Source organism: Syngnathus floridae, unplaced genomic scaffold (genome assembly GCF_059516105.1).
Source record: "Syngnathus floridae isolate MCC-2025c unplaced genomic scaffold, RoL_Sflo_1.0 HiC_scaffold_32, whole genome shotgun sequence".
Taxonomy (NCBI): domain Eukaryota; kingdom Metazoa; phylum Chordata; class Actinopteri; order Syngnathiformes; family Syngnathidae; genus Syngnathus; species Syngnathus floridae.
Genome location: NW_028284061.1, coordinates 297,458 through 312,286, shown reverse-complemented (window position 1 = coordinate 312,286; position 14,829 = coordinate 297,458). Strand labels below are relative to the sequence as shown.

Below are 14,829 nucleotides of genomic sequence, written 5' to 3'. Positions count from 1 at the left end.
TTGGCTGATGTCGCGTGTCTGTCTACCTTCTCACTTTCAATGTCCAACATCTTCTGTTGAAGTGCTGACTTGGTCACTTTGATGTATTCTAACCACTGAGGAAAGGCTGCTGTCACATAAGCAGAATGCGAGAGCGTGCGTGGACGTGCGCGTTACCTTCTCGGCTAGGGTGAGAAGGGTCCTGGCGTGAATCACGACCACCTGCTCCTCGTTGGTGAGATTCTGCAAGAGCCCAAAGGCACAGCGTCAACAAGCTTCTTTCAGCGCAAAGCCTTCCAAAAGTCACATTTGAGCCGCCGAGTCTCGTGGAGTGCGAACATAAGGAGTTCGACATACACTTACGGCGTTATAGCCCAGGATGTCCAGCTTCTTCATCAGATCACTGATGACGATGTCCGGGGGAAAGGCGCAAGGAGCAATGTAAGGTGTTCTGGGACCTCGGGTTAAGGTTAGGGTTGCGAGGGACGCCTTACGTACGCTCACGCCCTCGGCCTCGCAGTAGATCTGCAAAGGGCTGAGGCCGTCTGGGAAACGGACTTGCAGAAACTTCAAGACGGGGGAGCGCCACTCCCTCTCCTGAAAGGCAGAGGCATGCATCCGTCCGTCCGTCCGTCCGTCCGTCACATCTCTGGCCTCAACACGCTTGTGCGAGTCTTCCCACCTCCAGCTCCAGGATGCGGAACTCAAGCAGTTCGTTTTGATCTCGGATATCCTGGATGTGCTCTTTCAGACGCGCTTCTTCCGCCTCCATCCGCCTGACCTGAAAAGACAGTCAGACCTCATCTGCGGGGCTTCCCGACAGGTGTGACGCCAAGCGACTCCGCCCAGCGCCTTTCTTTCCGTCACCTTTTCGGCCAACTGCTGATTGCTCTGACGCAGCAGCTGCTTCTCCTCCACCCACTTGACATTCTAGAAGAGACAAACGCGTGGACAGCTTTGGAATGTTGTGTCATTTTCATCCACAAATTCTTTGGTTGACTGGAAAATGACATTTGCTTTTCTCCGCATTTTCCCAGCCACGTTCGGGGGGGGGGGGGGGGGGGCGTTGGTCCAGTAATGCCAGACGGATGAGTGACTGAAGAATGTAGCTATTTTGTCTGAGAAAAAGGTGTGCTCATTGATGAGCTTACCTGTCCTTGTTGCTTCAGCGCTGACTCCAGATCTGCTACTCTGCTTTGATAGTGACCCATTTCTACCATCAGCTTTTCTCTGGTCTGAAAGGAGGAGGAGGGAGGCTCCTCCTCCTCCTTTCAGACCAGAGAACACCCGAGGCTGGGTGAGAACGGGGAGGCTGCGACCCGGCCGGGGGTTGCGGGAAGGGGCGCCACCTTGATCTCCTTCTCGGCGTCGTAGTCCCCTTTCGCTGGTCTGGGCTAGCAGAGCGTAGGCTCGTTGCAGCGCTTGATATTCTTGCGTCAGCTGGCGGTAGCGAAGCTCCGCCTCTTCATGCACACACCAATGCAACACAGCACTAGTACCAGAATCAGTCAGACCGGCGACAAAGCACCCGCGACGCAAAGACGAGTCCGATTCCAGGCTGAAGAGGAATGTTTGGTGCCAATACGCTGGCAGAAATGGCGGGCTACCTCTTCGGGTTCCGTGTCGGGGGTTCTGTCGGTGTGAAAAGACAAGGACGATCCGTCCGAGTCCACCAACACGTCTTCGTCGTAGCCGTAAAATGTTTCGATGACCTGCGGGCGCGGAAGCAAACATCTCTCTGAACAAACTGAAGCGACACCTCACGATGAATCGACGAGAGGAACGATAGCGAGAAAAAGGCCATTTCATCTTGCGCAACACCAAGCAGCCGCAAACAAACAGACTCACCTTGCAGGACCTCACGCTTTGTTCCTCCTCAGAGATTCTCGACGTCGGTATCGTAGCAGCAAATCTCTCTCCTGTCGACACAAATAATCCGCCTTTGAGATTCTTTGGATGCAAAGGGAACGAACGGCTCCGGCGCAGAAACAAACGCGACTCACAATGACATTTCTGACATGAGCTCCTGTCTCCAGAGCCTGAAAAACACGTCACCGGCGATGATTGGAGGGACGCTCGTCTTTTCCAAAAGTGACAACTACAGGGTGTGTCAGGGTTTTCCAGATTATCTTTATCGTATCATTGTGTTGCTTTGACTTTGACTGCGACCTGTAATAAATAATATTATTTATCCCTTATTTATCCCTATCGCTTATCCCTTCCTACACAAAGTCGTAAAACACCCCTTGCTATGTTTTGACTAGAGGTCAAGGGCTTCCTCTATTCAATCCACTCTTACACCCACCCTGTTTCTCTTAATTAAAATGCTCGTGCAGGAGCCGAGAGTCAGACTTCATTCGTACAACGGATGGACTCTCCACCTGCAGGTGTCCAAAAGAACTTACTTGTCTCCCGTGTGGTTCTTGCAAAATAAGTTGGAGCGAGCGCAACTCTAACAGGGTGCATTTTGCCACTAGCTGCCTACGGACAATGACGTCGCGCTCGCGGCTCATGGTTGACGGGCTGAGCAGCCGGGCAAGTCCGTCGTTTTCAGCGCACAGCGAGTGGCAAAGGCGCTGACAAAACGGGAGCTTTGAGCTGCTGAAAACGGCAAAACAAGTCTAAAGCGTGTTCAAACGCGTGCGCACAATGCTCCTGCTTGAAAGGTCGGAATTTAAGGGGCCAATTTTTTGGATGGCGGCCGCCGGCCAAGCTTTGGACGGAAAAGGTTTCCTGGCGACAGCGAGCGAGCGCGGCGCTGCCGTACGTGCACCGAGTCGCCTGCCTGAAGACCTTGGACAAGTCGTCGATGATGTGCCGCTGCTCCACAACTTGAAGGAACTCCATTTCACCGTCCTGCTGGCCGCAACCGCGGTCCAGGTCATTGAGCGAACTAGGCCTTCTCTGTGGAACACAAATGCAGTGGACTCTGTTGGCACGCCGCCGTTGTCCGCGTCGACTTACCAAGCTTGCCATCTCCTCGTTCTCCTGGGTGACAAAGCGCACTTTGTTTTCAAGGCGACACAGCACCAGCGAGAGTTCTTCATTCTTCCTGCTCAGGCGTTTGTTTTTGTACAGGAGTGGGAGAAACTGGCTTTCTGTTTCTCTCAGTCGCTTTAGCTGCAAGCATGAAGTGCGGGATGTGAAAGACGCACAACACGCGGGCCAGAACGTATCCATTCCTTTTGCATCGGTTTGGACGGAATCGTGGCTTTGGCTCCCAATAAAAGACATCTACCAGGCAACCGACTCGCCGCGCCGCTCAACTAATAAGCAAGCGCAATGGGTGCCTCGCTGGATGGCGCGCATCAAACGTAGCGCAAACCTTCAAGCGTGCCGTCAATAAATTACCAGTTCATTGCGCTCTTCAGAAAGCAGGGCGTTTCGATCCTCCAGTTTCCTGATGACTGCGCTGAGCTCAGCGATTTTCAGATGAAACCGTCGCGTGTCCCGATCCTCCTGAGACTGAAAACGCCCCGCAACACACACACACAAGCACTCGTTCAAAGTTCAAAACTGTTTTTGTGCTACCTTCCTCCAGCAACGAACTAAGTCATGCGTACTGCAAGTGTGTGATGAGGTGGCTTACGCAATGAAGAGGATTGCTAGTAGCGGCGTTGACCCCACTTCCAGGGTAGTTTAGGCCCGCCCTTTGGGAATCCCTCAGGGCAGCGATCTGCTGCTCGGCAGCCTGAGTCTGCAGCTGAAGGCGGTGGACGTGGCCGGCCCCAGGGCTTCATCCAAAACACTAACCGCTCTGTCTTTCAGCTTGATCTCATCCGTCTGGATGTACAAACGGGGAGCGCTCAGGCAGGCGGGCAAACTCATTTGCCAGAATTGTGACAAAAACAAAGAGAGCAACCGGCCAATTTTTTTCTTGAATCGACTAGAACACCTTTGCTGTGACAAAAGCGAAGCGGGCAACCGGACATTTTCTTCTTGTGAAATAGAATAGAATAGAATGCCTTAGGTGTCATTGCACTGCAGGTATACAACGAAATTGGGAACATAGCCACGCACCGCGCATCTGATCAGTCCTACCAGTCGGCGGATCTCCCTCTCGCAGTCTCTCTTGGTTCGGCTCAGCTCCTCCCGATGCTGGTGATGAGCCGATCGGAGCTCGGCCGCTCGGGACTGCCAGGCCTGCTGGGCCGCTGCCAGGGCTTCTTCCGCGCTCCTGGTGGAGGCGACACCGCTCGGTCTCCCGACACCGCCGCGTCTCCTCCACCTCCGCCAGCAAAGCGCCCCCCCTCCTCACCTGAGCAGACATTGCGCCACACCGGGCCGTTGAGACCGCAACGGAGCGCCGCGACGCTTACTGGGGACAAGCTACACAATACGGTAGCGGCCGCATCGAAGCCCGACGTGGCGTGCGGATAGTCAGACACGGATAGAGCGGATCACCTTGTCCATGGAGCCGTCCCTCAGGCTGAGGACCAAGGCATTCAGTCGCTGGATCTCTCCATCTTTGATTTTGATCACTCTCATCAGCTCCATTTCATGCTGCCGCAGTAATGTCTCCCTGGTAATGGCTAACTCTTTCTGCTTCTCCTCATGGAGTTTGCTTTTGAGTTCCGTCATGGCGGCGGTGGCACGGTGGTGCTCCGCCCGCAGGTCCTGACTTCTCTCTCTCTCCAGACAGCTGACCTGACATGACTTAGACTTAGACTTAGACAAACTTTATTGTCATCTTGTCTGCACATGGTGCATACAAAACGAAATTCCGTTGCATACGTCTTACAACAAAGTAGTGATATTGCAGTTGAATAGAAGTAACATACCCTATGAAAATATATATATATACATATATACTATATATATATATATATATATTAAAAATAAGTATAAAGTGCAGCAGTGATAATTATGCAATAGTGCAAGTAGGCAAAACAGTATTCAAGAGTGTGCAGAGGAATGCTAAACCATGTATTAAACTTCTATTTAAAGGGTTTATACAAGTTCAGTAAAGTTGGTAGTGCGAGATAGTGCAAGATAGAGGTCCGTAGTGTCATAAAGTACAGTTCTGTGAATGTGTGATGCAGAGTTCAGTTTAGAGCTCAACAGTTCTAGTGTTCAACAGTCTGATGACAGCAGGGAAAAAGCTGTTGCAGAACCTGGTGGACCTGCAGCGGATGCTGCAAACCTCTTCCCAGAGGGCAGCAGGGAGAACAGTCCATGGTGGGGGTGTGATGGGTCATTGATGATGTTACGGGCACGGGACATGCAGCGCTGAGATGAAATGTCCTGAATGGAGGGAAGAGGAGCCCCTATGATCCTCTCTGCTGTCCTCACCACTCTCCTCACGTTCTTCCAATCGGAGGCGGTGCAGCCTCCACACCACACAGAGAGACAGCTTGTCAGAATGCTCTCTATGGTGCTCCTGTAGAACGTCCTCATGATGGGTGGGGGCAGGTGGGCTCTCCTCATCCTCCGCAGGAAGTACAAGCGCTTCTGTGCCCTCTTGACCAGTGCCGTAGTGTTCATAGTCCAGGTGAGGTCTTCTGTGATGTGGACCCCCAGGAATTTGGTGGTGCTGACCACCTCCACAGCTGAGCTGTTGATGATCAGTGGAGCGTGGTGAGGCTGTTTTTTCCTGAAGTCGACGATGATCTCCTTCATCTTCTCCTCATTCAGGATCAGGCTGTTTTCTCTGCACCAGCCCACCAGCTGCTCCACCTCCTCTCTGTAGTCCAGGTCGTTGTTGTCTCTGATGAGCCCCACCACCGTTGTGTCGTCTGCTGACTTCACGATGTGATTGGTGGTGAACCTGAGGACGCAGTCGTGTGTCATCAGGGTGCACAGCAGGGGGCTCAGGACGCAGCCCTGAAGGGAGCCTGTGCTGAGGGTGATGACATCAGAGGTGTTCTGTCCGACCCGGACTGACTGAGGTCTGTTGGTGAGGAAGTCTAGCAGCCAGTTGCGAAGGGGGGTGTTGAAGCCCAGGTGTTCCAATTTTCCTACCAGATGCTGTGGGATGATGGTGTTAAACGCTGAGCTGAAGTCCAGGAACAGCCTCCGCACATGGGTGTTCTTCTCCTCCAGGTGAGCCAGGCTCAGGTGAAGAACGGAGGAGATGGCGTCCTGAGTGGAGCGGTTTTGCCGGTCGGCAAACTGGAACGGGTCAAATAATAGGGGGAGTCTGGAAACGATGTGACCTTTAAGCAGCCTTTCGAAGCACTTCATCATAACCGGAGTCAGTGCAACAGGCCGGTAATCATTAAATGAGGTGATTTGAGGTTTCTTCGGCACCGGAATGATGGAGGCAGTCTTAAAGCACGCCGGCACTGTGGCTTGGCCCAGCGAGGTGTTAAAAATGTCTGTGATGACCCCAGCCAGATGACTTGCACATTCCCTGAACACACGCCCAGGAATGTTGTCGGGGCCAGGGGCCTTACAGGGGTTGACTCTCCTCAGGGTCTTCAACACATCGGCGGAGTCAAGGCAGAGTACCTCCTCTTCCTGATGGGGGACAGTTTTAACTGCTGGAGTGCCGTTTAGTGCCTCGAACCTCCCAAAGAAGTTATTTAGACCATTTAGAAAGTCAGCATCAACTACACCCACCGGGGGGGGGGAGGGTGAGTTGTAGTCTGTAATCGCCCGTATGCCTTGCCACATACTCCTGATGTTTTTGACGTCGTGGAAACGATCCTGAAATTTTCGACTGCGGTCTCGCTTCGCTATCCTGATGGCACGGTTCAAGTTGGCTCTCGCTGTCCTCAGTGTCTCCTTGTCGCCAGACTTGAAGGCAGAGTTCCGCGCTCGTAGCGTTTGACGTACCTCCTCAGTCATCCAGGGTCGTTGCTTGCCCCGGGTGATGATATTCTTAGTGGTGCTGACGTCCTCGGTGCATTTGTTGATGTAGGCTGACACAGTCATGGCACACGCATGTCTAATCTACATCGGGAAAACTGGGAGGGAGGGAGGCAGGCAGGGAGGCAGGCAGGGAGGCAGGCAGGGAGGCAGGCAGTGTCTGTCTGTTGAGGTTTTCACCTTGTTCTTCTCCTGCTGAAGTTCTAACTGGACGTCCATCAGTTTGGTTCTCAGCTCGTCATTGGCGGCCTGAAGGGCGTCCGTTCGCTCCGCCTTGGCCCGCCCTGCCGGAGCTCGTTTGGACATCTCTTACTCGAGTCTCGCCCGGTCGTCAGTCAGAGATCACAACATTTGTACCTGGAGAGCACAAACGCAGCGCTGTTTTCCACTGGCTTCGAACTCAACTTCAATCGGTACCGTAACTTACAACATCATAAACATAGAACTAGCTTGACTTATTCATTGAATAAATGCATTTGGTTCTTCAAAACTGCATCACGCAACATAGCGTGACCGAGACGGCCGTTATCCACCTGCGTGAAGTTATTTGGTGAAATGAATGAGATGTTTAAGACACCATCGTTCTGTCTCTATGTAGATGAAGGTAAATAATCGATTGCTGAAGGTCCAAAGGTGTTGTGATAAACAAATAAACATATTAGTGATTAGTGACATATTTGTGATAAACATATTAGGCAGGATAATCACATATGTTAACGTGACTGCCCACACTGTATTTATTTATGGTTATTTGTTAAATCGAGTACTGTTAGACATGAAATAGGAAGTGTTTAACATAAATGGAAGACGAAAGGGGTACTCACCATTGTAGCTCCTGCTGGTCAATGATACGAGCCTCTTCTTGCAGTGGAAAACATACAGCCAACAAACACCGTGGAACCTAAAGGAATGAAATTAAACATTAACATTTAGCCTCAACCAACATTCACAGATACAACGCAACGCAAACTACACAAACGTAAATCTTTTTAAACACAATGAGTTGTACTTACCGTGTACGCTCTAGACGGTCCACTTGCAAGCGGAAAATAAAGATATTTCTGTTGATAATCGTCGTGTTTGTATCCGGTGTCTCGCTCAAGGCCATTGCGCCCACAGATTTGAATTTTGGCGAGAGTTCAGCCTATTGACGTCATTTCCGCGGTGTAATACCCGCATATCTGAAACGGCAAAGTTAAGAGTAGAGTTAAATAAAGTTTTTAGTCAACGCAATAATTTACAACCGTTGACCAGTCGAAATAATCGTCGAAATTTGGCGTCTGTGGCTGGAAGCAGACGCCGAGTTCGACATTCCTCCCAAACGCCACACTCCCTTGCTTTTCAGGGCTAAAAAAAAACAGTTGTAATTACCTTGTACGCTCTAGACGGTCAAGTTGCAAGCTGAAAACAAAAATATTTGCCTTGTTAGTCATCGTGTTACTAACAGCTGTGTCTTGTTTGCCAGAACTGCCGCTTTCCTACTTCCTGTTGCAAGCCACGCCCACGGATTATAATTTTGCCGTGAGTTCCGCCTATTGACGTCATGTCCGCGTCACATGATTGCGACGTAATATTATCTAAAACTGTTTGTGCGGTATTGTGTTGTTCTGTGCGGTATTGTGTTATTCTGTGCGGCGTCGTGTTGTTCTGTGCGGCGTCGTGTTGTTCAGTGCGACGTCGTGTTGTTCAGTGCGGCATGGTGTTGTTCAGTGCGGCATGGTGTTGTTCAGTGCGGCATGGTGTTGTTCAGTGCGGCATAATGTTGTTCAGTGCGGCATAATGTTGTTCAGTGCGGCATGGTGTTGTTCAGTGCGGCATGGTGTTGTTCAGTGCGGCATGGTGTTGTTCAGTGCGGCATAATGTTGTTCAGTGCGGCATGGTGTTGTTCAGTGTGGAAAGGTGTTGTTCAGTGCAGGATGGTGTTGTTCAGTGCGGCATGGTGTTGTTCAATGCAGGATCGTGTTGTTCAGTGCAGCATAATGTTGTTCAGTGCAGCATGGTGTTGTTCAGTGCGGCATGGTGTTGTTCAATGCGGCATGGTGTTGTTCACTGCGGGATGGTGTTGTTCAATGCGGGATCGTGTTGTTCAGTGCGGCATAATGTTGTTCAGTGCAGCATGGTGTTGTTCAGTGCGGCATGGTGTTGTTCAGTGCGGCATGGTGTTGTTCAGTGCAGGATGGTGTTGTTCAATGCGGGATCGTGTTGTTCAGTGCGGCATGGTGTTGTTCAGTGCGGCATGGTGTTGTTCAGTGCGGCATAATGTTGTTCAGTGCGGCATGGTGTTGTTCAGTGCGGCATGGTGTTGTTCAGTGCGGCATGGTGTTGTTCAGTGCGGCATGGTGTTGTTCAGTGCGGCATAATGTTGTCCAGTGCGCCATAATGTTGTTCAGTGCGGCATGGTGTTGTTTAGTGCGGGATGGTGTTGTTCAGTGCAGGATGGTGTTGTTCAGTGCGGCATGGTGTTGTTCAATGCGGCATGGTGTTGTTCAGTGCGGGATGGTGTTGTTCAGTGCGGCATGGTGTTGTTCAGTGCGGCATAATGTTGTTCAGTGCGGCATGGTGTTGTTCAGTGCGGCATGGTGTTGTTCAGTGCGGCATGGTGTTGTTCAGTGCGGCATGGTGTTGTTCAGTGCGGAATGGTGTTGTTCAGTGCGGCATGGTGTTGTTCAGTGCGGGATGGTGTTGTTCAATGCGGGATCGTGTTGTTCAGTGCAGGGTGGTGTTGTTCAGTGCAGGATGGTGTTGTTGAGTGCAGGATGGTGTTGTTCAGTGCGGCATGGTGTTGTTCAATGCAGGATCGTGTTGTTCAGTGCAGCATAATGTTGTTCAGTGCAGCATGGTGTTGTTCAGTGCGGCATGGTGTTGTTCAATGCGGCATGGTGTTGTTCAGTGCGGGATGGTGTTGTTCAGTGCGGCATGGTGTTTTTCAGTGCGGCATAATGTTGTTCAGTGCGGCATGGTGTTGTTCAGTGCGGCATGGTGTTGTTCAGTGCAGGATGGTGTTGTTCAGTGCGGCATGGTGTTGTTCAATGCAGGATCGTGTTGTTCAGTGCAGCATAATGTTGTTCAGTGCAGCATGGTGTTGTTCAGTGCGGCATGGTGTTGTTCAATGCGGCATGGTGTTGTTCACTGCGGGATGGTGTTGTTCAATGCGGGATCGTGTTGTTCAGTGCGGCATAATGTTGTTCAGTGCAGCATGGTGTTGTTCAGTGCGGCATGGTGTTGTTCAGTGCGACATAATGTTGTTTAGTGCGACATAATGTTGTTCAGTGCGGCATAATGTTGTTCAGTGCGGCATGGTGTTGTTCAGTGCGGCATGGTGTTGTTCAGTGCGGCATGGTGTTGTTCAGTGCAGGATGGTGTTGTTCAGTGCGGCATGGTGTTGTTTAATGCGGCATGGTGTTGTTCAGTGCGGGATGGTGTTGTTCAGTGCAGGATGGTGTCGTTCAGTGCGGCATGGTGTTGTTCAGTGCGGAATGGTGTTGTTCAGTGCGGCATGGTGTTGTTCAGTGCGGCATGGTGTTGTTCAGTGCAGGATGGTGTTGTTCAATGCGGGATCGTGTTGTTCAGTGCGGCATGGTGTTGTTCAGTGCGGCATGGTGTTGTTCAGTGCGGCATAATGTTGTTCAGTGCGGCATGGTGTTGTTCAGTGCGGCATGGTGTTGTTCAGTGCGGCATGGTGTTGTTCAGTGCGGCATGGTGTTGTTCAGTGCGGCATAATGTTGTCCAGTGCGCCATAATGTTGTTCAGTGCGGCATGGTGTTGTTTAGTGCGGGATGGTGTTGTTCAGTGCAGGATGGTGTTGTTCAGTGCGGCATGGTGTTGTTCAATGCGGCATGGTGTTGTTCAGTGCGGGATGGTGTTGTTCAGTGCGGCATGGTGTTGTTCAGTGCGGCATAATGTTGTTCAGTGCGGCATGGTGTTGTTCAGTGCGGCATGGTGTTGTTCAGTGCGGCATGGTGTTGTTCAGTGCGGCATGGTGTTCAGTGCGGAATGGTGTTGTTCAGTGCGGCATGGTGTTGTTCAGTGCGGGATGGTGTTCAATGCGGGATCGTGTTGTTCAGTGCGGGGTGGTGTTGTTCAGTGCAGGATGGTGTTGTTCAGTGCAGGATGGTGTTGTTCAGTGCGGCATGGTGTTGTTCAATGCAGGATCGTGTTGTTCAGTGCAGCATAATGTTGTTCAGTGCAGCATGGTGTTGTTCAGTGCGGCATGGTGTTGTTCAATGCGGCATGGTGTTGTTCAGTGCGGGATGGTGTTGTTCAGTGCGGCATGGTGTTTTTCAGTGCGGCATAATGTTGTTCAGTGCGGCATGGTGTTGTTCAGTGCGGCATGGTGTTGTTCAGTGCGACATAATGTTGTTCAGTGCGGCATAATGTTGTTCAGTGCGGCATGGTGTTGTTCAGTGCGGCATGGTGTTGTTCAGTGCGGCATGGTGTTGTTCAGTGCGGCATGGTGTTGTTCAGTGCAGGATGGTGTTGTTCAGTGCAGGATGGTGTTGTTCAATGCGGCATGGTGTTGTTCAGTGCGGGATGGTGTTGTTCAGTGCAGGATGGTGTTGTTCAGTGCGGCATGGTGTTGTTCAGTGCGGCATGGTGTTGTTCATTTCGGCATAATGTTGTTCAGTGCGGCATAATGTTGTTTAGTGCGGCATGGTGTTGTTCAGTGCGGGATGGTTTTGTTCAGTGCGTTATAATGTTGTTCAGTGCGGCATGGTGTTGTTCAGTGCGGCATGGTGTTGTTCAGTGCGGCATGGTGTTGTTCAGTGCGGCATAATGTTGTTCAGTGCGGCATAATGTTGTTCAGTGCGGCATGGTGTTGTTCAGTGCGGGATGGTGTTGTTCAGTGCGGGATGGTGTTGTTCAGTGCGGCATGGTGTTCAATGCAGAATGGTGTTGTTCAGTGCAGGATGGTGTTGTTCAGTGCGGCATGGTGTTGTTCAGTGCGGCATAATGTTGTTTAGTGCGGCATGGTGTTGTTCAGTGCGGGATGGTGTTGTTCAGTGCGTTATAATGTTGTTCAGTGCGGCATGGTGTTGTTCAGTGCAGCGTAATGTTGTTCAGTGCGGCATGGTGTTGTTCAGTGCGGAATGGTGTTGTTCAGTGCGGCATGGTGTTGTTCAGTGCGGGATGGTGTTGTTCAGTGCGGCATGGTGTTGCTCAGTGCGGCATGGTGTTGTTCAGTGCGGGATGGTGTTGTTCATTGCGGCATGGTGTTGTTCAGTGCGGCATGGTGTTGTTCAGTGCGGCATGGTGTTGTTCAGTGCGGCATAATGTTGTTCAGTGCGCCATAATGTTGTTCAGTGCGGCATGGTGTTGTTCAGTGCGGGATGGTGTTGTTCAGTGCAGGATGGTGTTGTTCAGTGCGGCATGGTGTTGTTCAATGCGGGATCGTGTTGTTCAGTGCGGCATGGTGTTGTTCAGTGCGGCATGGTGTTGTTCAGTGCGGCATGGTGTTGTTCAGTGCGGCATGGTGTTGTTCAGTGTGGCATAATGTTGTTCAGTGCGGCATAATGTTGTTCAGTGCGGCATAATGTTGTTCAGTGCGGCATAATGTTGTTCAGTGCGGCATAATGTTGTTCAGTGCGGGATGGTGTTGTTCATTGCGGCATGGTGTTGTTCAGTGCGGCATGGTGTTGTTCAGTGCGGCATGGTGTTGTTCAGTGCGGGATGGTGTTGTTCAGTGCAGGATGGTGTTGTTCAGTGCGGCATGGTGTTGTTCAGTGCGGCATGGTGTTGTTCATTTCGGCATAATGTTGTTCAGTGCGGCATAATGTTGTTTAGTGCGGCATGGTGTTGTTCAGTGCGGGATGGTGTTGTTCAGTGCGTTATAATGTTGTTCAGTGCGGCATGGTGTTGTTCAGTGCGGCATGGTGTTGTTCAGTGCGGCATGGTGTTGTTCAGTGCGGCATAATGTTGTTCAGTGCGGCATAATGTTGTTCAGTGCGGCATGGTGTTGTTCAGTGCGGGATGGTGTTGTTCAGTGCGGGATGGTGTTGTTCAGTGCGGCATGGTGTTCAATGCGGAATGGTGTTGTTCAGTGCAGGATGGTGTTGTTCAGTGCGGCATGGTGTTGTTCAGTGCGGCATAATGTTGGTCAGTGCGGCATGGTGTTGTTCAGTGCGGCATGGTGTTGTTCAGTGCGGCATGGTGTTGTTCAGTGCGGCATAATGTTCAGTGCGGCATGGTGTTGTTCAGTGCGGCATGGTGTTGTTCAGTGCGGCATAATGTTCAGTGCGGCATAATGTTGTTCAGTGCGGCATGGTGTTGTTCAGTGCGGGATGGTGTTGTTCAGTGCAGGATGGTGTTGTTCAGTGCGGCATGGTGTTCAGTGCGGGATGGTGTCTTTCAGTGCGGCATGGTGTCGTTCAGTGCGGCATGGTGTCTTTCAGTGCGGCATGGTGTCGTTCAGTGAGGCATGGTGTTGTTCAGTGCGGCATGGTGTTTAGTGCGGCATGGTGTTGTTCAGTGCGGGATGGTGTTGTTCAGTGTGGCATGGTGTTCAGTGCGGCATGGTGTTGTTCAGTGCGGTATCGTGTTGTTCAGTGCAGTATCGTGTTTCTCAGTGCGGTATCGTGTTGTTCAGTGCAGTACCGTTGTGTTGTTCGTATTGTGTTTAACACTTAGCCTCTAACACTTAGCCTCTAACACTTAGCCTCTAGCATCTAGAAGGTAAATAAATAGGAAGGAAGGACTCACCGGTGACGTCTTCGCCCACGTCCAAGCGTTGTACTTTGTATTTTCATCCTTCTGACAGTGGAAAACATAGCCAACAAACACCGTGGAACCTAAACGAATGAAAGAAAACTATCATTTGGCCACAACCAACATTCACAGATACAACACAATGTGACGTGCGGGGTTGAGGTTAAAGGTTGAGTGAAGGGCCCTCGTTTTAAACTACTTTTTTGAAAAGGATTGGGAACAAGTAAGACGTATTTAATTTATTTAATGGGAAGTAGTAAGAGCTATTGAATTTAATCTATGTATTATATTCTATTGTATTGTATTCTGTTGTATTCTTTTGGATTGTATTCACACTAACCCCACTAAAACTTCAGCCCACAAAAACTCGCCTCTGGCGCCTAGCCTCTGGCACTTAGCCTCTAACACTTAGCCTTTAACACTTAGCCTTTAACACTTAGCCTTTAACACTTAGCCTAGAAGGTGAATAAATAGGGTTAAAGGTTGAGTGAAGGGACCTCGTTTTAAACTACTTTTTTGAAAAGGAGTGGGAACAAGTAAGACGTATTTAATTTATTTAATGGGAAGTAGTAAGACTTATTAAATTTATTTAATCTACTTTTCTTCCCAGGCAAAATTTGATGTGCTGCAGTTCCAAATTTCCAAAGTGAATGAAGGAATGAAGTCCTTTAAATTATGATTTTGTATAAATACTAGGCATTAACACAAAATCGACGGCACAAAATGGGCAGACTTTACTTGTTTGAAAAGGACTGGTTACAAGACAGACTTTTTTAATTTATTTAATGGGAAGAAGACTTATTTAGTTTAATTGATCTATTTTTGTTCCCTGGCAAAATTCGATTTGCTGCAATTCCAAATTTCCAAAGTGAATGAAGGAAAGAAGTCGTTTAAATTATGATTTTGTTTAAATACTAGGCATAGACACAAACTTGTTTGAGAAGGAGTGGCTTATTCAAAACTAAGATTTATTTAATCTGTTTGTTCCCAGGCAAAATTGGATGTGATGCAATTCCAAATTTCACCACATGATGGTGCCCAATTTAAACAAGAACAACACCATGCCGCAATGAACAACACCATCCCGCACTGAACAACACCATGCCGCATTGAACAACACCATGCCGCACTGAACAACACCATCCCGCACTGAACAACACCACCCCGCACTGAACAACACGATCCCGCATTGAACAACACCATCCCGGACTGAACAACACCATGCCGCACTGAACAACACCATTCCGCACTGAACAACACCATGCCGCACTGAACAACACCATGCCGCACTGAACAACACCATGCCGCACTGAACAACACCATGCCGCACTGAACAAC

General features: G+C 50.2%; 1 long non-coding RNA gene across 1 annotated transcript; it reads right to left on the bottom strand.

Moving 5' to 3' along the window:
- Positions 1-6,053: 6,053 nt before the first annotated feature.
- LOC148378611 (uncharacterized) lies at positions 6,054-8,047 on the bottom strand. The gene is made up of 3 exons (XR_015855750.1): positions 7,803-8,047; positions 7,614-7,690; positions 6,054-7,146 (listed from the first exon to the last, which is right to left on the bottom strand). It is a non-coding gene; the product is annotated as an uncharacterized LOC148378611 (long non-coding RNA).
- Positions 8,048-14,829: the final 6,782 nt, after the last annotated feature.